We start from the raw sequence: 21647 nt of genomic DNA, 5'->3' as shown, positions 1-21647 counted from the left end.
TGAGTTCCCTTCCTTCCCCTATAGCAATGGTGTTAAATAAAGTCTTCCCCGCCTATTAACTCTGTTCACTGAAAGTTTTTTTGGCATTAGTACTTACTTCTTCACCTTAATATTATAAGGAAAACTCTTACATTACTGAGAAAACCTTAAAAATTCAGAAACATTCGATATATGTGATATCAGAAAACTCTTCAGCTCCAGGATATCCAGCTAATCAATTGCTTCTTAATTAGATTTATAATTGCCAGTGACTCTCACATTAAAAATTGCACTTGATATTGATGTGTCATTTTAACTTATCTCTCTAGTCCCACGATGTCATAAGAATACCAACTAACAGCCTCTTTCTACAAGCTGCATATTTGTTTTAACATTACTTCCTAATTCAAATAAAGATATTCAAGATACAAAAATGATGGAGGCTTTTTTGGAAGAGTGGACAGTCATTATTACTCTCCAAATCTCTGTCTTCTGATCGCAAATTCTCTTGCACCATTTGAAGACTGAAGCAATTTACCCTGTAAATTCTTTGTATGCTATTTTTAAAATGTAAGAATACATAATTAAAAAATAGTGGCTATTCAAAAATATATAAAAGCTGATTCATTCTACTGTGGGGGATCAGAATTGGCCACCCCAAAATGCATCTCTTTGCCTTGATTATTTTTAAGAACAAGAGACTCTGAAAGAAACTTTGACCTTCCCCTTAATGGCCTAAAGGAATTTAAAATAGCAGGGCCTGTTTCAGGAAGAAGCTAACATCATAAGATAACTGTAATGTAATGTAAAATGTGTCTCCCAGGTCACATTGTCTATAGTTGGCCCATTTGCATTTCCATCTCCATGTAAATTGCCTTCCACTCCCTTGAAGTCCCAAACCACTACCCCCAACATCCTCTTTTGTCTTTAGCTGAAAATACTATTTAAGGTGGTGGCTCTGGCTATTCTGTGAGTTACTCAGCTTTCCTGGATTTCTCCCATGTATACATGTTATTAAGCTTTATTTAAGTTTCTCCGGTTATTCTGTGTCATGTTGATTTGATTCTTAGACAAACCAGAAGGACCTAGAGGGCAGAGGAATTGTCTTCCTCCCCTACTCTACCAGAGGAATGTATATTCACCATGCCCTAATTTTAAGGCATCATCAATTAAATCACTTAATTTTCTATAGACTTAATCAGAATAGTCTTAAAAGATACAAAATGACCAGTATAAAAATTACTTAATATAATTCTACTGGTATTGTTGATTATTTGAATAACATTCAGATCATTATGAGACAAAGGCAACCATAAGTTGGCATATAAATCATAATATGATGGCATTAGTGATTCTATTGGGGAGCAATTAAGTTTCAATATATAAGGAAGTGCTTTGGGAAATTTAAACTTTTTTATGACCTCATTATATTAAAATTTAGCAATACAGTTGAAGCACATATTCACAGCTTAGGGCTTCCTTAAACTATACAAGAAAACCGTTTAATCTTTGAAAATGGGTTATATAGCCACACTTTTACAAATTTTTCTCATGAGACTGATCTTTTTCCTAACTTGAAAAAAATTTATCTCAAATACATAATGATGTGGGTTCAGTGAGCCAAGGAGTAGAAAGAAAGATTTCTTGGACTCTCAAGTTCTGGTAACAGTGCTCCTTTATTCAAAGAATAGCATGGAGTAGCATGCGGACAGGACCCATGGGCAGAGAAGAGCTGCAGTGGGTTGAGGGTAGGGCTAAATTTATAAGGCATAGGTATGTGAGTTATTTCTTTACAGGATAAAGGAAAGATCATGTAAAAAAGTCGTTAACATGGTATCAGTGCAGGTGGGGTCTGGTTATCAAATGGTCATATAACTTTGGATACGAGTCAGGTTGGATCAGGTCAGGACGTCCTATGCTTCCTGGAGGATGACATAGGTCAGTATGTAGGCCAGGACGCCTTGGGCTTCTCTCCCTGGGGCAGCCTTGATCCTCATCACATAATAATTATTAAAGCATGCACTTACTGCATGAAAATTCTTAACAAAAAAGCAAAACAAAACACCTCTGCCCTCCCTTTCATCATGTATACCACTTCTCTCAGCTTGTCCCAACTTTCTCTCATATAACACAATTAGGACTCAATATGTTCATCCAGTTTTTCTTAACATTTCTCATTTCTTGGCTGTAGTTACTGGAAAATATGACTTAAAGTCACAGCTATCAGATACTGCGCTTTGAATTATCCGAGTTTGGAAGGCAGAAAATATCTGCCCAATAGAGGGTTTGTTCAAGTTCTCATTTAAGCAAAATCCTTAGTCAGTAAATCTTGAGCTGTTCAAATAAAATCAACTTTCAACTAAAACAGATCTATTGGATTGTTTCTGGAACCTGTAATTCTATAACATTGGGAGATTGCCCACAAAAGAAGCCAGTAACGAAATAAAGATGGACTGATCCTTGTGCTGTCAGTCTCTCTAGAAGGGAAAAGCAAGAGGCAATGTGACTGTTTTGATTTTTTTTTTTGAAAGCAAACATTTGTTCTAGTAAAAGTGTAGTCTTTTCTTCCCTTCAAAATATAACTGGCTTTCATTTTCAAACATTTTAAAAGAGATATTCTTTAATAAAATGACGTTAACAGTTAACGTAATTTTTGTTAATGTTAAAAATTTAAATTAAAAGTTTATTTTAAACTTTTTAAATAGAAATAAAATAAGAAATGTATATCCTTACTATTTGTATCTGGAAGGACCTTTTACATTCATCTTCTTGTATTTACTTTGAGCCCTGCATTTTTTAATGTCCTCAAATATTTAAATGGAAATAATTTATTTCTCACAAATTTGCTTTCTATAAAAGTGCACAGATGCTTGAAATACATCAGCCTCTTCCAAACATGCATATTAAAATTGCTAAAGCATTAACTTTTATACTCAAAACAGCACAAAATATTGAAAATTATAAGAGCAGAATATCTGCTTACTGAATTCATTCCCACAGCTCTTCAGTATAAAGTAAGTTTGGAAAATTCAGACTTTAATATATATCTGACTCCGTAGCAGCGCTTCCAATAATTTATTGACATAAGTTATGAACATAGGTGAAATTGTAAAGCAATAAAAGGAATCTAGGTCATTAGTAGGGGAAAAAAGAATGTGGAATGCAAATGGAGTGCAGTGATGGTGAGGTGTAGACACATTGACAGGTTCAATGATTTCCTTTTTGAAAATAAAACCACAAATGATTCAAGAATAATAAAAAGTCAGCAGTCTTCTTGACCCATTGCTAATTCTATACTTAAATTGAGAGATGGAATAACCATATTACTAATACTGATGATCATCATTTAATTACATTGGACATAACATTTTGATTTTCTCCCATTTAATATGGAAAATTGCTTTGGCTAAAAAATGTCCATTTTTTCCTATTTTTAAAATGCAGCCTCTGTATTTTAATCTATAATCTCCTAAGGTATTGAATTACGTGGTTTGACTTTACACTAAGTGAAGATTAAGTATTTCCTTTTGTTCCTTTTAAATTAACCTTCCATTAGTTTTGAGTGATCTCTCCTTCTTGTATTATGGAACAGCATATAAAAAAGGATCTTATCAATTTTTACTATACCCTTCAAAATCTTAAATAACTCAATTATATTCGCTCTATCTCTTCACATTTCCAGGCTAAATAATCTTAGCTTCTCTACTCTCCTTTTGTATATGTGTAAGTTTCATTCTACTTTAACCATCTTATATGTCCTTTTGTGAACTCTTTCATCCTTATCTTCCCCCAGGGAATGTATCCCAACTTAAGACAGTGCTTCACATTCAAAGATTCTATATATAATTATAACATACATTAGTGCTATTAATTTGCATTTATATACTATTTCATTTATGCAAAGTGCTTTTCAGTTTATCTTTACAATATTGCTGGGAACATATTAGCAAAAGGTTTTGGAACGAGAAAGTATAAAGAGGTTGAAACTAACCCCAAATCAGTAGAGGTACATCTAAATCATCTTTTTAAAACAACAAAAATGATCTTTTTCATTTAAAAAATCTATTTAAAATGCTAATTTTATTGATAGGAACTTACTAAAAGGCACTGTTAATTTTCTAGCAATAAAAAGAACTAGTGAACAAAATGATAATTTTGATTAGTTATCCCTTTCAAACTAGTAAGACCCCTTTTTAATGTATATGAGAGTGACTTAGAAAAGTATAACTTTGTATTTATTTTCAGTCTAAAATGATTTTGTTCAAAGAATAATGAATTTCCAATGTTTTAAAAACTAAAGGTAATTGCACTCAAAATTAATTGAGGTGACTTGAATCTTGGAAATACCCAAAATACATAGAGATTTCAGTTTTATATCCCAGGAAATGCCTCCTCTCCATTCTTACATATATTTGAGGTGCCTGTTCTGATTATTTGAGTTACACAACTCTGTTTTGGATTCTCAGCTTAGTGGAAATTTACCATATTAATGCCTGGATTTTCTTTCTCTCACATTAGGTGTAATGTCTGAAATTAAGGTCCAATACTGTGTACAGTCTTGACTGGTGAAATCAAGAAAGCCTCAAATGGCCTAATCAAAGGTTTAAGGTCTTCTCTCTGCACCTGCAAATAAGGTCCCCTAAGCAAACCAAGCTTATCAAGCAGGTGAAATCCCCGTGAGTCATTGGATAGCAGGTTTCAGTTCCATGCTAGCCCACAGAATGATTCAAACAAGCCCTTCACATCCTCCCTGGGGAGTCAGGGGGCACACTACCCTCTTGCGGGCCTGCCTCCCGCAGCCCCCGGTTCTTCTCTCTGTTCCAGATTGCAGCCCTTTTGGACTGTGGTATCCTCCTCTCCTGGGCTCTGAGTGTATGTGACTCATAAATTGCTGTCTATCTTATCTACCCAGTGTCAGTTTTCAAGTGTCTAGCCACCTCTATAATTCCAGGGTGGGCATCCCTCCTTTAGCCAAGGGAAGAATAAGAGGTGATTAAACATCACATAGTGACAATTCTTGCATCACTAGATACATTGTCCACCAATGAGGGACAGCCATAAGGAGTGTTTCATTTGTTAGCATGCTTATATCCCACATTGATTTATTTAAGAATGTGAAGATGTGGGCATTTACAGATAAACATGAATGTTTTCCAAGAAAATATTTTCATTCTACAGTCCCCTAGGGGAGAGATGTTTGCAAATCAATTTCTTATAATAAAATCAAATTCTTAGGGCATCAACTGTATTTTCTAGACCATCTAAATTTCTAGATTTTTAAGAACCTTGGTGAAATGTGGCTAATTTCATTTTGGCATGCAGAGCTACCAGAAGAAGAAAGCAAGGAATATCTCAGGAGTAGAAACAAAAAAGGCCTATTAATAAATACTAAACTTATAGATAAGATGCTATGTGACAAAATAAATACTAGGACATCATCTCACTTAATCTTCACAATAATTCCAAGGGCCAGATGTTATTTCTTCATTTAAAACAAGAAGAATCTGATTCTGACAGATATGTAACCTTTTCAAAATTTATACAGTTGGTGAATAGTAAAAGAGTATTTTGGTTGGTTTTTAAAAATCACATTTACTTTTCATTATACTAGAAAAAAATGCAAGAAAGAAAAGAAAAGAAAGAAAGTAGAAAGAAAGAAAGGAAGGAAGGAAGGAAGGAAAGGAGGGAGAAAAGGAGGAAAGGAAAGATGGAAGGAAGGACAGACACAGATTGGGGGGATCAGTTTCATTACTCTTTTTTTTTTAATGTATGAATAATTAAAACTATGGAAATAGGGTAATTCTGGTACTCACTTAAAAAATGGTCCGCAGGTTCCCTTTCAATAAAGTTACCATGGAGACTAGTGGTCTTCCTTACCTGTCTCTCATCATTTATTATTGTTGAAAAGTGTATGAGAAGCGTTATATAAGAAAAAGCAAATTTAAACCTAGAAATGAAATTAGGCATTATAAAGTACCAGAACCATCAATTTCTAAAACCATTGAAAATGTTCAGAAGTCCCCTTCAAAAATGTTCATCTTGGGGCCAGTTCGGTGTGGCAGTGGCTATGTACAGGAGCTCTTCTTCAGTGGCCCAGGGTTCATGGATTTGGATCCCAGGCGTGGATCTACTCACGACTCATCAAGCCATCCAGGGGCAGTGTCTCACATACAAAATAGAGGAGTATTGGCACAGATGTTAGCTTAGCAACAATCTTTCTCACAAAAAAAAAAAAAAAAATCCTTGTGTTGCTTCTTATTATCTTCTATTTAAAATTTCCTTTCTTTAAGTACCAGCAATCACGATAAAGGCAAAAACCTAGTTTATAGTTATGTTTTCAGTCTGATTTAAATTTTTTATTTGACTGTTATTTTTTTCTTTTTTACATTGAATATCTTGCTGATGATAAGGGACCTATAGTCTTTTATGGAGTGGCTTAGAAAAGTTTAGAAACATAATCTGTATAAAATTATTTATGTGAAAAATGCTCTCTTAGTTCTAAATAGTGGAATGACTTATCATTTTATTAGTACAGCAAAGGGAGAGAGTGGTGCTTTATTTAAGAAAGAGAAAAGTTGAAAATTTTGAATACAATTCATTTGAAATATATGTTTAGCACTTTTCTTTTTGGTGAGGAAGATTTGCCCTGAGCTAACATCTGTGACAATCTTCCTCCATTTTTTTGTATGTGGGATGATGCCTCCACATCATGGCTGACAAGTGGAGTAAGTCTGTGCCTGGGACCCAAACCCATAAACCAGAGGCACTGAAGTGAAGCGTGTGGAACTTTAACTACTTGGCCACAGGGCTGGCCCCTGTTTAGCACTTTGTAAGAGAGAAAAGCACAGTGCCCTTTTCAAAAATCTCCACAATCCTTGTCTAAGTCTTAGTTAGTAATCCTCGGGTCAAAACCTTCAATGGAGGTGATGTTACATACATTACTGATCTTGACTCATATTTACCATATCATCATAATTAGCAGTGAATGAATACAATGTGACTTAAGTTAAATTAGTCAAAGATTCTCTGTACTCATCAACCTACAGAATACTTCACTCACTTCGCTTGGACTTAGAAAGTGAGGGTAATCGTAACTTTGTTTTCAAAGTGGGGAATAAAAAAATATATATACTAATGTTTCCTGTTGTGGTTTACTTTAAAAATCTCAAGTTTGGAAAATCTTCCCTGCATCCTCAATATTTGTGATTGTTGAGGAAAGTAAAGTACTATTTTTGAGACAGAAACTATCTACATAGCAAGTACCCTTTATAGAGGAGTAAAGGGCCTTTTTGTGATTGTTGCTACAGTCCAGTATCTAAAACTTCTCTGATCGTAAAAATTCACCTGGGAAACTTGTTATGAATGGAGATGTACCCTCAACCTGCACCTTCAGTAGGCCTGGGGTGCCCAGGGAACCTGTATGCTAGGGATTTTCTTTGTACTAAATGTTAATAGTTACCAATAACTAGTTATGTATTAAAATTTAAAGCTCTAAAAATCAATAAAGCTACTGGAAGTCTTGTAAGAATAAATTTGTATTTTAGAGATTCCTTTAATTTTGATAACTTTATCCTTTGTCAAAATTATCAACAATTACTGATAATCTGGTCAGGATTATCATTTTTAAAAGTTAAAGTCTTTGCAGTTTGGAAGAAATATTTCTTGTTTGTACCTCATGTCGCATTAAAGTTGAGTTATTGATGAGCAATTTGAGCTTAATTCTTTATTCTAGTATTTGCCAAACCTGTGACATTTCTCTAAGTTCTTTTCAATTTTTCCCTTACCTGAGTATCACTTGTTCTTTTTCTAATTTAGTCTAACACTAGTTTTTAGACTCTTTCCCTGTGAACATCTGTGACATCACAGGTTGTCTTTGTTTAGGCTGCTGTAACAAAAATACCATCATCAGGGTGGTTAAAACAACAAAGATTCATTTCTCTCAGTACTGGAGGCTGGGAAGTCCAAGATCAAGATGCCGGCTAATAGTTTTGGTGTCTGGTGAGGGCTCATTTCCTGCTTCATAGACAGCTGTCTTCTCTTTGTGTCTTCAAATGATGAAAAGCGCAAAGAAGCCCTCTGAGATCTCTTTTATAAGGCCACTAAAATCACCTCCCAAATGCCTCACTTCTAAATATCATCACATTAGGAATTCAGTTTCAACATACGAAGTTTGGGGGGGACACAAACATTCAGTCTATAGGACAAGTGTAGTGATTTAATTATATTTTTCTAATATACAAAATGAGAAATACGTAACCAGGAAGAACTTTTAAAAAAGTCATCTGAAAAAAACCTAAAATCTCTTAATTTTCATCATTTGCATGCATACCACACTTTGAGAAAGACTGCTTTGAGAAAGCCATCAATCACAACACAAATGTTTTTGCTAAACTAACTGTTGGAAGTGCAACTGACACACTGATGGGGCTTAAAGATGGAGCTAAGGCAATACATTTTAGTAGATAAAGTCTTCAAATAAAGCAGTGTTGTGCAAGTTTGAAAGAGAAGAGGCAAAATACCAAGGAAGTAAATTCAGAATGCCTTGGTGTCTGTGTAGGTGTGTGTATTAATATCCTAATACTGATTTAATACATTGCTACAAACTTAGTGACTTAGCTCAAATTTACTATCTTACAGTTCTAGAAGCCAGAAGTCCAAAATGCATCTTATGGATGGCAATAAAGATGTTGGCAGAGCAGTGTTTCTTCTGGAGACTCTGGGGGTGAGTCTATTTTCTTTTCCAGTTTTCTAGACTCTGAATTCCTTGGGTTGTGGCCCCTTCCTCCAGCTTCAAAGCAAATTGCTTCAACTTCTGATTCTGTCCTAGTATCTCCTCACTGACTACGATTTTCCAGCTCCCTTGTAATTACCTTGGGCCCACCTCAATAATCCAGGATAATCTTCCCATCTCAAGATCTTTAACTTAATCATATCTGCAAAATCTCTTTGCCATGTTAAGGTAACACGTTTGCATATTCTGGAGATTGGGATATGGGCATCTTTGGAGGACCATTATTCTGTCCGCCACAGTATGAGTAGATGAAAATGACATCAAAATGATAACAGAGAGGTAAGTCAGATTGTGATCAGGGATGAAGGGGAAGGAACAGACTGAGCGTGCACAATGCATGTATGTATTTGTGAATTGATAGTTAATTCAGTTATTCATGTTTTGGATACTGTAAACCAATGTTCCGGATGGAGTTTGGAGGTAGAACTCTAAAGACAGAACTATAAATTTGGGAGACATTAATATAGAGGTAATAATTTAATATGCTGGACTGGATAAGAATGCTAAAAGAAAATATATGTAGAGGACAAGATTCTGGAGTTAAGAGTCAGGAGGAAGAAAGGAAAGATAGTAAAGGATTAGAGGAGACTGCAGATTTACTAAAACTAAGGAGGAAAGTGTTTTAGGGAGAGAATTGTCAAGTCAGAGAGTGAGGTAGATTAGAATCTGAGCAACAGTTATTGAACCCCAAGGGAAGAAACAGAATTAAATAGAATGAATACAGGTTGATCACTCAATCTCTGTCAGTCTCTATGCTAGGTATTTTATGTATCTCATTCTCACAGTAAAATCATGGGGTATATGACGTTAATAATTTTTCAAAGTTGAGGAAAGTGAAGCTGAGCAATGGACTAGTCTTCCATAGTCAGCTATCTAATGATTGCTGAGATTGGAAGCAGTTGTGTCTAATTCCCAAACTTGTGGTTTGTTCATGACATCATGCTGCCTATTTGGGGAGGAGAAAGCAGAGAAGTGATTCAAGAATTAGAATATGTAAACAAAAAACAACCAAAAATGTGAAGACAGTGGGGGAAAGTAAAGAGAGATAGCTTAGAAGACAATTCCATAGAACTATTAAACTGAAGAAAAATAAGTACTTTTTAGGCCAAAAAATAGAAAGTCTATTTTTTAGGTTATGTATTTGTGTGCTTAGAATAGGAGAGAGAAGATATTATTCATGGAAATGAGTTCTTTGAGAGATAAGAAAGAAGGAAATAAAAACTATAGATTGAAGAATCAATCTTGGTAAGGAATCCCGCAATGTGGGGCCCAACCCTTATATTCAGTCACATTCCTACATCCCACTGTGTCAAATTCTTAACTGCTTAGCTAACATCTTATCTGTTTTGTAGTTCTAGGGCAAATGTCCTCCCCATCAGTGGGTTCTGCGTTGGCAGACTCAAACAACAACAGATGGAAAAGCCTACAATGGTTGCATGGTTACGTCTGTAGTGAACATGTACATACTGTTTTTCTTGTCATTATTCTCCAAGTAATACAGTATGACAACTATTTACATAGAATTTACTTTGTCTTAGGTGTTATAGGTAATCTAGACATGATTTAAAGTATACAGGAGGATGTATGTAGGTTATATGCAAATACAATGCCATTTTACATAAGGGAATTACATATCTGCAACTTTCGGTATGAAGGGGGCTCCTGGAACCAATCCTATATGGATACCAAGAGACAACTGTAGTTTCTTCAACTTGAAGTTCCCTTTCTCCTATTCTCTGTCTAGTAAAATTCCACTCATTTACCAAAAGCCTGCAGCTATATAATCATCATTCATAAAGCTGTATCACTTCCACTTACAGAATTGTTCTTTTCTGTTTACTTTCTCACTTGGCACCTCTCTTTATGAATGACTTCACAGTGAGTCATAATAATATTATTATTATAATAGCTATGATATTACAACATCCTTAAGTTCCAGATACTGTGCTATGTGCTTTGTGTATAATACTTCATTTAATCCTCATGCAATCTCATATCTTCATTTTTATCAAAAAGAAAACTGAAGAATCAATGTTAACATTTTCTTAATATTATGCAATTAATTATGAGAGTAAGAAGGATCAACATTTCTTAGTCTTTTGCCTTATGTCACCTCTAGTTGGAAACAACAAAAATTACACAAAATACTTTAAATAAAAGAAAATAGGGGTATTATTTTAATGAAATATTTCTCGTAAAATCTATAGAAAATTTTACATCTGAGTCTTAGGGAGATTAGGAACTGCAACAACTCTAGAGATCATAGCAACAGGTGACGACAAGCCTGTACCTTCATGCTCCACTCTTAATGTGATTCCATGATCAACTGACAATTTCTAGTCAAGAATGCTAATTGAGAACGACACCAATAATCCTACACCACATTATTTCATGAGACAAAAATTTGAGCAGGAAATATAAAAGTATCTTATAATTAATCAACAAATAATTATTTAACCAGGGGAGTTAATATTTATTCAGGGTTTATTTTCTTGTAAGAAACCACTCAAATTTTTTTAGGTAAAAAGAGAAATGAATTAGAAGGTGAGAAAGCTATCTCATAGAACCTAGGCACAGTAAGAAAATCAAAAGCTTTCAAGGAACTAGTGTTGGGACCTGAGAAACCAGAAGTCTAGGTCACTTGTCTCTGCTTCTCCATTTGGGTTGATTTTATTCTTGTCTCTTTCTGCTGGTAGATTTCTTTTTGCCTCAAACATAGTTTGGTATAGCTTTTGGTTAAAATTTCCATCAGAGATTACATTATTTGAATATTAACTTTATTATTGAAAAATTCCAGTTTCGCCTCGTTGCTCCCTCCTTATCCAACCAGCTAGAGCTCGTAGAGCATTCTACGAGCAATTCAGCAAAAGCTGGGGGAGAATATAAGGTAAGAGCTTGACAACGGAGGGAAGATTCTTCATAAAAAAAGGGACTGTGTACCAGGAGTCTCCCCAAGAGTTTGTTTTCTATTCTCCTCCTAAGGGTAATACCAATAACACTCATGCTCACTTTTATTTGTAGATATATCTATAGTTAACATATCCATTAATTTGGATTGAAAGATTTAATTAGTAAGGCTATATAACAAGGAAGTTTAATAAGGATTTTTAAAGCATGTCGAAAGAAAAACAGACATTTCTACCTTTTGATACTTTTGTCCTTGTCTAACTCTGTCTTAAAATATGGCAAACCAATGATTTGCACCAGTTTTTTTACTGAAGGGAAATGATTCAAACATCCATAATGATACCCTTATGTGCCTATGTAAGCCTGAAAAATCATTCGAACATCGTGATTGATGAATTTGCTGCTGTCTCAGCTTTTAAAATTAATTGGAGAGAAATGAAAATTGTAATACAACTTGCTTTGTCTGCACAGCATGCCTTCTATGTAAATCACTAAATGAACACAAGAGGGAATTAAATATTTTGGAATGGTAAGAAAATAAATTTGAAATAAATGCAAAATTATGGAATGAAATATATAAAGATTTTCTTAAGTTTATTATAATATAACCATTAAAATTTAAAACAGAAGGATGTTCGGTCTTTAAAGATAATAGTGTTAGAAAATAAGGTTAATTAGGTCAGGGTTTCTGCTCATTTTGTTTTATGCTTTAGAATAATGTTGTTTTATTATGTTTATAATATGACAATCTAAATTTCATCAAATCATATCTTTTATGTCCAACATTTCCAGAAGCAGAAATTCATTCTACATAATTTCCTTTTTTCTTTTTTTTCCTTTTTCTTTTTAAAGATTGGCACCTGGGCTAACAACTGTTGCCAATCTTTTTTCTTTTTTTCTGCTTTATCTCATCTCCCCAAACCTCCCCCTGTACATAGTTGTATATCTTAGTTGCAGGTTCTTCTAGTTGTGGGATGTGGGACGCCGCCTCAACGTGCCCTGACAAGTGGTGCCATGTCCGCGCCCAGGATCTGAACCCTGGGCCGCCGCAGGCGGAGAGCACGAATTTAACCGCTCAGCTACAGAGCCAGCCCCTACATAATCTCTCAAAGTGAATTTGATCCCTTTTCAAAGTCAGGGCTCTAAACTCAAGGTAGAGAACTGGGGCTCCATTTCCTCGGCACAGACAACTCAACTTGATGTCAAGCTGATAATCTACTTAATTGAATTCCTGAAGCTGGCTTGCTTGCATTCTATGTCACAGTGATTTACCTTTTGAATAAGTAATCTGGTTTGTTTTAGTTTATTGATGTCAACAGTTTATCTAGACTATTCTAGGCATACCACGACTTTACATTTTGGATGCTAGGCTTGTTATTTCCCCAAACTTGGCCGTTCCTCTGATATTTGTCATACTCTAATATGTTAATATTAGTAAGTTAACTTTGAGTACTTCCTTTGTTTGAAATTTTACTGAAAAGCATAAACCATGAAAGACAGAATATTTAAAAAATTCAGGAATGTATTTTGGCAAATGTAGTACAATTTTTATTTCACATTTAGCAGCTTAATATGAAGTGCTTCATAATACTTCAGGAGAATTATATGACGGTCAATACATTTTGTATAATTCCTGATATTGAATAAATAATTATATATTTCTATGAATGCTTCTCTATAGAGTCAAAACCCATTATGAGACACAGGATTCATCATCATTCTAAGGATGAGGAACGCATCAGACAAATTCCAACCAGTGGACATTTTACAAAATACCTGACTAGTGCTCCTTAACACTATCAAGGTCATGAAAAACAAGGAAAGTCTAAGAAACTGTTCCAGCCAAGAAGAGTCTTAAGGAGACATGACAAATAAGTATAATGTGGTATCTTGAATGGAATCTTGGAACAGAAAAAGGATATTAGCTAAAAAATAAGGGAATCTGAATAAAGTATGTACTTCAGTTAATAATAATGTATCAATACTGATTTGTTACTTGTGAAAAGTTTGCCATAATGTAAGATTTTAATAACAGGGGAATATGTGAACTCTTGGTACTATCTTTGCAACTTTCTATAAATCTAAAACTATTCTAGTATAGCGTGTTTACTAAAAATAAAGTTATGTGTCTTTTGGGTGATTCGAAACCAGAATATAATGTGCTGGGATTATAATTAAAATCTAGTGACTTCAAAGTTTAAAAAAATCTTTCTATATTATAGAATAAAAACATACATTTGATGTCAGAAGTATTGTCAGAAGTATTAAAGTTGCTTTAATATAAATTATTCCCTTACTCCTCATAGAAATGTTTAAAGAGAGTTTCATGTATATATGTAAGACTATCTACAAAAACACTACAGCCTCTCTCACCACTCCTTTTCAGCATAATGCCAGAAATCCTTGTTAATGCAATAAGACAAGAAAACAACATTAAAAGTATACAGATTTGGAAGGAAGACATAAGCTGTCTTTATTCTCAGATGACATAATTGCGAATGCAAAAGAACTAACAAAAAACTTCTGGAACTGAAAACTGATTATAGCAAAGTTTCAAGATAAAAGGTTAATATACAAAAGTCAACTGTTTCACTATATACTAACAATGAACAAGTGAAAGCTGAAATTGAAAACATAGTACCATTTACATTAGCACCCCAACAAGAAAATACTTTTATGTATAAAGCTAAAATAATATATAAAAGATCTATATGAAGAAAACTATAAAACTCTGATGAACAAAATCAAAGAACTAAATAAATGGAGAGATATTCCATGTTCATGTATAGGAAGACTCAATATTGTCAAGATGTTAGTTTTCCCCAAATCAATCCGTAGATTCTATGCAATCTCAATCAAAATGCCAGTAAGTTATTTTGTGGATATCAACAAACTTATTTTTAAGTTTATAAGGAGAGGCAAAAGACTCAAAATAGCTAACACAACATTGAAGGAGAAGAACAAAGTTGGAGGACTGACACTACCCAATTTCAAGACTCACTATAAAGCTACAGTAATCGAGCTTGGTGGAAAAATAGACAATAAGGTTAATGAAACAGAATAGAGAACCCACAAATATCGTCAACTGATCTTTGACAAAGGAGCAAAGTCAGTACCATAGAGCAAAGATAGTCCCTCAACAAATTTTCTTGAACAAGTGGACATCACATACCAAAAAAAAAAAAAAGAAAAATAGACACAGACTCTTCACAAAAATTAGCTTAAAATGTATCACAGACCTACCTAAATGCAAAGTGTAAAACTGTAAAACTCCTATAATATAACATAGGAGAAAATGTAGATGACCTGGGTATAGCGATGTCTTTTTAGATACAACACAAAAGACACGATCCTTGAAAGAAATAATTGACGAGCTGGACGTAATTAAAATTAAAAACTTCTGCACTGAGAAAACACTGTCAAGAGAATGAGAAGATAAGCCACAGACTGGAGAAAATGGCTGCAAAAGACATATCTGATAAAGAACTGTAACCCAATACATACAAAGAAATCTTAAAAGTCAACAATAAAACAAACAATTTGATTTAAAAATGACTTAAAGACCTTAACTGACACCTCACCAAAGAAGATACACAAGTGACAAATAAGCTTATGAGAAGATGCTCCACATATCATATACCCTTATAACCAATCTCCACCCTACCTCTAAGCTCCTGGCAGTCACTGATCTGTTCACCATCATAATTACAACTTTACAGAGAGTCATATAAATACACTACTTCAGTGAGTGGCTTTCTAAGTCTTATTTGTTTCACATAATATAAGGCATCTATATTTCACCCATGTTGTTGAATGTATCATTAGTTCATTCCCTTTGATCACGGAATAGTATTCCATTATATAGATAGATGCAGCAGAGATAACTCATCTAATCATGAGATGAGGAGTTTGCTTATTTCCAGTTTTTTTGCAATTATGAATTAATCTGCTATAAACATTTATGTACAGGTTTTTGTCTGATCATATATTATTATTTCTACTAACTCAACACCAAGAAGGGGAATTTACTGTACTAAATTTCCTTCCCTAATTCTAGAATCAGCCATTTTCCTAAGGAACCTTGGTAATGGAAACCAAGATCTGTATGCATAGCGTATTCATTGCTACTGAGGTGTCCATTCTGGGCCCTCTCAACTGACAGAACAAGAAGATACATGTGTATGTAGTAACCCATGTATATACACATATCTATATGTAACCGTCTATGTCTACATTAAGTTAAATATAAGCTAACAGTAGTCTCTCCAATGATAATCCACTATCATATGGATAATTGAGCCTCCTTTCCTTGCACATCTGTAACTTCCAGTCTAACAGTGAGAAACCTGGCTTGCATCACCCAAAAAACATTTGATTAATTGTTCAAGCCTGTATACATGTAGAGTGATTTCAGAATTGGTTACCTGTAACCCCACTGGAGACAACTTTGTCAATTAAAGTACAAGGCACTTGTACAGCTCTTTTGCCTTTTGTTTTAAGGATTCCACACATTTCCAAAACTACATAGGTAAATATCCTTCCCCCTAATCCCATCAGTGAGGTTGGTTCATACATTTATAACACAATTAGAATGTTTGTCGCAGTCTGGATTCTGTCTTGGGATGGCCTGACTATCTAATTGATTTATTTTTAAATTTGCCTACATTAAGTTCTTTGTGATGTAAATTTATATGGGTTTTGACAAACGTTTCAGGTATCTACCATTACCATATCAAAAAGAAAAACTTGATTTGCCCTAAAATATCCCCTGTGAATCAACTATTCAACTTTTCCAACCCTCCCTGAATTTAGGTCAAACACTGATCCATTCAGAGTCTCTATAGGTTTGCCTTTTCCAGAGAAATGGAATGCAGCGCTTTCCAATTGGCTTTTTTCACTTTTTAATAAGCATTTAAAATTCAAAAGCCAAGCCTTTGTTTGGCTTTATAGCATATTCCTATTTATTGCTGAATAATGTTCTGTTATATGGATATACCACAGTTTATTTTTTACCTATGGGAAGGCATCTTGATTGCCTCCAGTTTTTGACACTTGTGAATAAAACTGTTGTGTATATATATAGCCAGGTGCAGGTTTCTGTGCTGACGTGTTGAATCAGTTATCCTGAGATTTTGATTGACATTGCATTGAATCTATAGATTGAATTGGGGAGAATTAACATCTAAAACATATTGAATCTTCCAATCCATGATCATGAAATCTCTCTCCATTTATTTAGATCTTCTTTTGTTGTTTTCATTAGTGTTTTGTGATTATCTGCATACAGATCCAGTACAGATTTTATTAGATTTACACCTAAGAATTTCCTTTTTTTGGAGGAGGGAGTACAATAATAAATGGCATTGTTTTTAATTTCAGATGTGATTAATTCATCCAATTATTCATTGGTGGAATATAGAAAGCAATTGACTTTTATATAGTGACCTTGTATCCTGACACATTGCTGTGTTTGTCTGTTAGTTCCAGGACTTGTTATGTAGCTTTCTTGGTATTTTCTATATAGATAGCCAGGTTTATGTCTTTCAGTGAATTGGTCCATTTCACGTAGGTTATGAAATTTGTGGACACAGCTTTGTTTGTAGACTTCACAATTATCTTTTAAATGTCCATGTGAACAGTAGTGATGAACTCTCTTTCATTTATAATATTGGTATTTTGTGTCTTCCCTATTTTATTTTGATTAGCATGTTTAAAGGTTATCAATTTTATTGATCTTTTAAAGAAACCAGTATTTGTTTTTTTTCCTATTGGTGGCCTGTTGTAAATTTTGTCAGTTTCAGTAATAATTTTTATTGTTTCTCTCCTTTTGCTTGCATTAGGCTTAAATTGCTCTTCTTCTTTTAGTTTACAAAGGTGAAAGCTTAGGTTACAGATTTTAGATCTTTCTTCTTTCCTAAGATATGCATTTAATGCTATTAATTTCCTTCTAAATGCTGCTTTCCCTGTACTCCACCAGTTTTCAAAAGCTGTATGTAGTTTTTGTTTAGTTCAAAATATTTCTTAAATTCTCTTGAGACTCTTAATATGACCCACATACTATTTAGAAGTGTGTTGTTTAATTTCCAAATATTTGGGGAGAGGTTTCCAGGTATATTTCTATTATTCATTTCTAATTTAATTTCATTGTTATCTGAGAATATACTTTGTATTCTTTCTCATTTGTTAAGTAGTGTTTTATAAACCAGAATGCTGCTATCTTGTTAAATTTTCCACATTAAGCTTGAAAATAATGTGTTTTTCAATTGTTGGATACAGTATTCCATAAATGTCAAAAAGATCAACTTGAATGTTGGTGTTGTTCATATTATTTATAGTCTTACTGATTTTTTGTCTGCTTGATCTATTATTTACAGAAGGATGCTAATTACCAAACGTAAAAGTAGATTTGCCTATTTCTCCTTTCAGATCTATCAGTTGTTGCCTCATATATTTGATGCTCTGTAGTAAGTGCATCTACATCATGGATTGTTATATCATCATGGAAAATTCACCCCTTCATCTTTGTTTAGTGTCCCTCCTTACTCCAGATAGTTTTCCTTGCTTGGAAGTCTGCTTGTTTTGAATTGGTACAACTACTCTAGCTTCTTGTTGTTTGTTCTGGCATGGAATATCTTTTTCCATCCCTTCGCTTTTAATCTATTTGAATCTTTATATTGAATCTTTACATTTAAAGTAGATATAGAGAACATATATAATTTTTTATCCATTCTAACAATTTGTCTTTTAATTAGTGTATTTAGACCATTCACATTTAAAATTATTTCTAAAGTTCCATTAATACATTTCATGTTTGTAGTTGATTAGGATTGATTGCCTTTGTTCTCTGTTTCTTTTTTTATCCTGCTTTATCTGGTTTTCATTGAGCATTTGATATTATTCCACTTTATCTCCTCTCTTAGCCTCCCAATTATTCATTTTAAAAATGTTTCTAGTTGTTGCCCTAAAGATTCCAGTATACATTTTTAACTAATCTCCATCCACCACCAAATAACACCAAATAATATCACACATAGTGTAAGCACCTAGAAGAGTGTATTTCCAACTTCTTTTGCACATCACTTGTGTCATTCCTGTTACTCGTTTCACTTATCCATGCACTATAATGACCAAATATTTTCTTACTATTATTTCTTTAAATAGTTATCATTTAGATTAATTAAAAATAAGAGAAATAAAAGACTTGACTTTACCTTTATGTATTTTTTTCCTATAATTCCCTTCCTTTCTTTACGTAGAACCAAATTTATGACCTATACCATTTTTCTTCTACCTGAATTTCTGTTAACATTTCTTGCAGTGCAAGTGTACCAGTGATAATTTCCCTCAGTTTTTGTTTTTTGAGAACACCTTTATTTGTCCTTCATTTTTGATGGATCATTTTGACTGATATGGAATTCTAGGTCAGCAGTCTTTCTTCATCTCTTTACATATGTCATTCTACTCTACTCCTGCTCATCTGGCTTCTGATGAGAAGTCCACTGTAATTCTTGTTCTTATTCACCTGTGGGTAAGGTGCATTGTTTTCGTCCTTCTCTCTGACTTCTTCACGATTTTTCTCATCTTTGGTTTTCTGCAGTTTGAATATGATATGCCAACATGTATTTTGGGGCTATGATTGATGTTTGTTGTAGCTATGGTTTAATCTGTGTTTGTAGTATATGCCAGAGACTTCAAATTCCTCTAGTATCCTTATTTTGTTCATCCCTCTTGACTTTGATCTACCCTAAGTACTTAGAGAATCTGTGTCTACTGCTCTTTCAGCTGTAATCTATTGTGATGCTGAAGCACTGTTGCCTGCTGGCGTGATGGTAAGGTGTGAGGAGGGAGAGTGTTCTACAATCTTAAGATTATGTCTCAGTCTTTTAGTGGATCTGTGTCTCTGATCTTTCCAAGTGTTTCTTCAGTAATACAGCTTTTCCCCCTGCCTTTTCATCTCTTTCCAGGGTGCAGCATTCCCAACCCATTTCCTTGAAGCCCTGATCCCTGTTGATTACATTTACTCTCCTCCCCTTAGGTAAGATGGGAACACTAGAGGGGACTGAAGTGGGAGGAATGATCTTTTCTCAGCTGGGATACGCCTCAGGAAAGTCTTTTCCCTTAGAGTATAGGCCTTTTTGTATAGAGAAGTCTCTGGGACTGTATCTGCGAAATAATGATTCCTCTTCCGCTTCCCCTGCCAGAGTCATGGGGGCATCATTCTCAGATCTTCACTTTGAGAACATGGTGGGATTCCTGGAGGTAAAGCCCACAAAACTGTGCAGCTTCTCTAACAACATAGACCCTAGGAGTTTCTCATTCGCACACTACTCCACACTCAGTGTCCCGCTTTCATCAAAATTACTGTTTAAGCGTTCTTATCAGTTTACAGCTCCAGAGGCTTCTGCTTCTGGAAAGCAGACTCTGCTCTTAGCTATGACTCTCAGGATGCACCTGTCTCTCCAGATTTGAGGTTGGTGGTTTCCCTGCAACATTGGTTGTCTGAAGCATCCAGGAAAATTCATTCCTTTTCAGTTTGTCCAGATTTTTCTTATGGTAAAAATGGGAGTGATGATTTGCAAGATCCTCACATATTGGAACTGAAACTGGAAATCCTAACCCATTGCCCTACCCCCTCCTCCACGATTGGTTTTGTCTTATTTTGAGTCATGAGACATTTTCTCATTGGGCACAAAAGTCCTTTATTACATACCTTATTTGAAAATATTTTGTTAGTTTTTATTATTATTATTATTTTTCTTTTAGTGCCTTCTTCAGAGCTTTTAAAAATTTTTAATAAAACGCAAGGTATTTTGTTTTGTTTTGTTTTTTTGATGTCATAGCCAAGGATACCATGTCAAATCCCTGGAGATGTTTATTTTCTTCTATAATTTCTTCTAAAGCCCTTATTATTTTACTCCTTACTTAAATCTCTGATCCATGTCAAGTTCATTTTTCACACGGTGTAAAGTATGGAACAAGGTTCATTTTTTTGCATATCACTACCTTTTCTGATGCACTTTTTTTCCTCCCACAGATCCAGATTTCCCTCTCTATCATTTCCTTTCTTCCTGAAGAACTTGATTCAACAATTCCTTTAGTGAGGTTCTACTGGGGAAGAATTCTTTCAGTTTTTATGTATCTGTAGATGTCTTTATACTGCCTTTTTTTGATAGATATTTTAATCTGATATAGAATTCTGAGTAGTGGTTTTTTTTGTTTTATTTACACTGAAAGATGCCATTTTCTTGCTGAGTTGTTTTCAATGGGCAGTCTACTGTCAATCTTATTTTTTCTTTCCTTTGTACATAATATCTTTTTTTCTCTGTCTGCTTTTGTGATTTTCCTTTATCACTGTTTTTGAATGATTTGATTATAATGTGTTTTAGTGTCACTTTCTTCAGAATTCTTGTACTTGGAGTTCACTGAAAATCTTGGATCTGTGGATTATAGTATCTTCATATTTGGAAAACTTTCAGTCATTATTTCTTCACTTTTTTTTCTGGCCTCACCTCTTTGAGAACTTCAGTTGTATGCATATTAGCACTCTTGAAATCCCAAAGCTCATTGTTTCTCTTTTTATTACTTTTTATTCTGTGTTATATTTTAATATCTTCTACATTTTACTTTGAAGACTTTCTATCACTATGTCTTCAGGTTTTCTAATCTTCTCCTCCTGCCATGTTTAACTAGTGTATGTTTCATCCCAGTTATTGTAGCCATCAATAGACGCTATATTTGTGTCTCTTCATATTTCCATGTTTCCACAAAACTCTTTGAACATATGGAATATTGTTTTAATGTCCTTTTATCTAACATATGTGTCAGTCCTGGGTAGATTTTGATTGACTCATATTTTCCCATTCATGGATCATATTTACCTGCTTCTTCGTATGCTTGATCGTTTTGGATTGGATAGCTTACATTGTGAATTTTACAATTTTAGGTGCAGAATATTTCTGTTCTGTTCTGA

Source organism: Equus caballus, chromosome 10 (genome assembly GCF_041296265.1).
Source record: "Equus caballus isolate H_3958 breed thoroughbred chromosome 10, TB-T2T, whole genome shotgun sequence".
Lineage (NCBI taxonomy): Eukaryota > Metazoa > Chordata > Mammalia > Perissodactyla > Equidae > Equus > Equus caballus.
Note: the sequence above shows the minus strand (reverse complement) of the source record.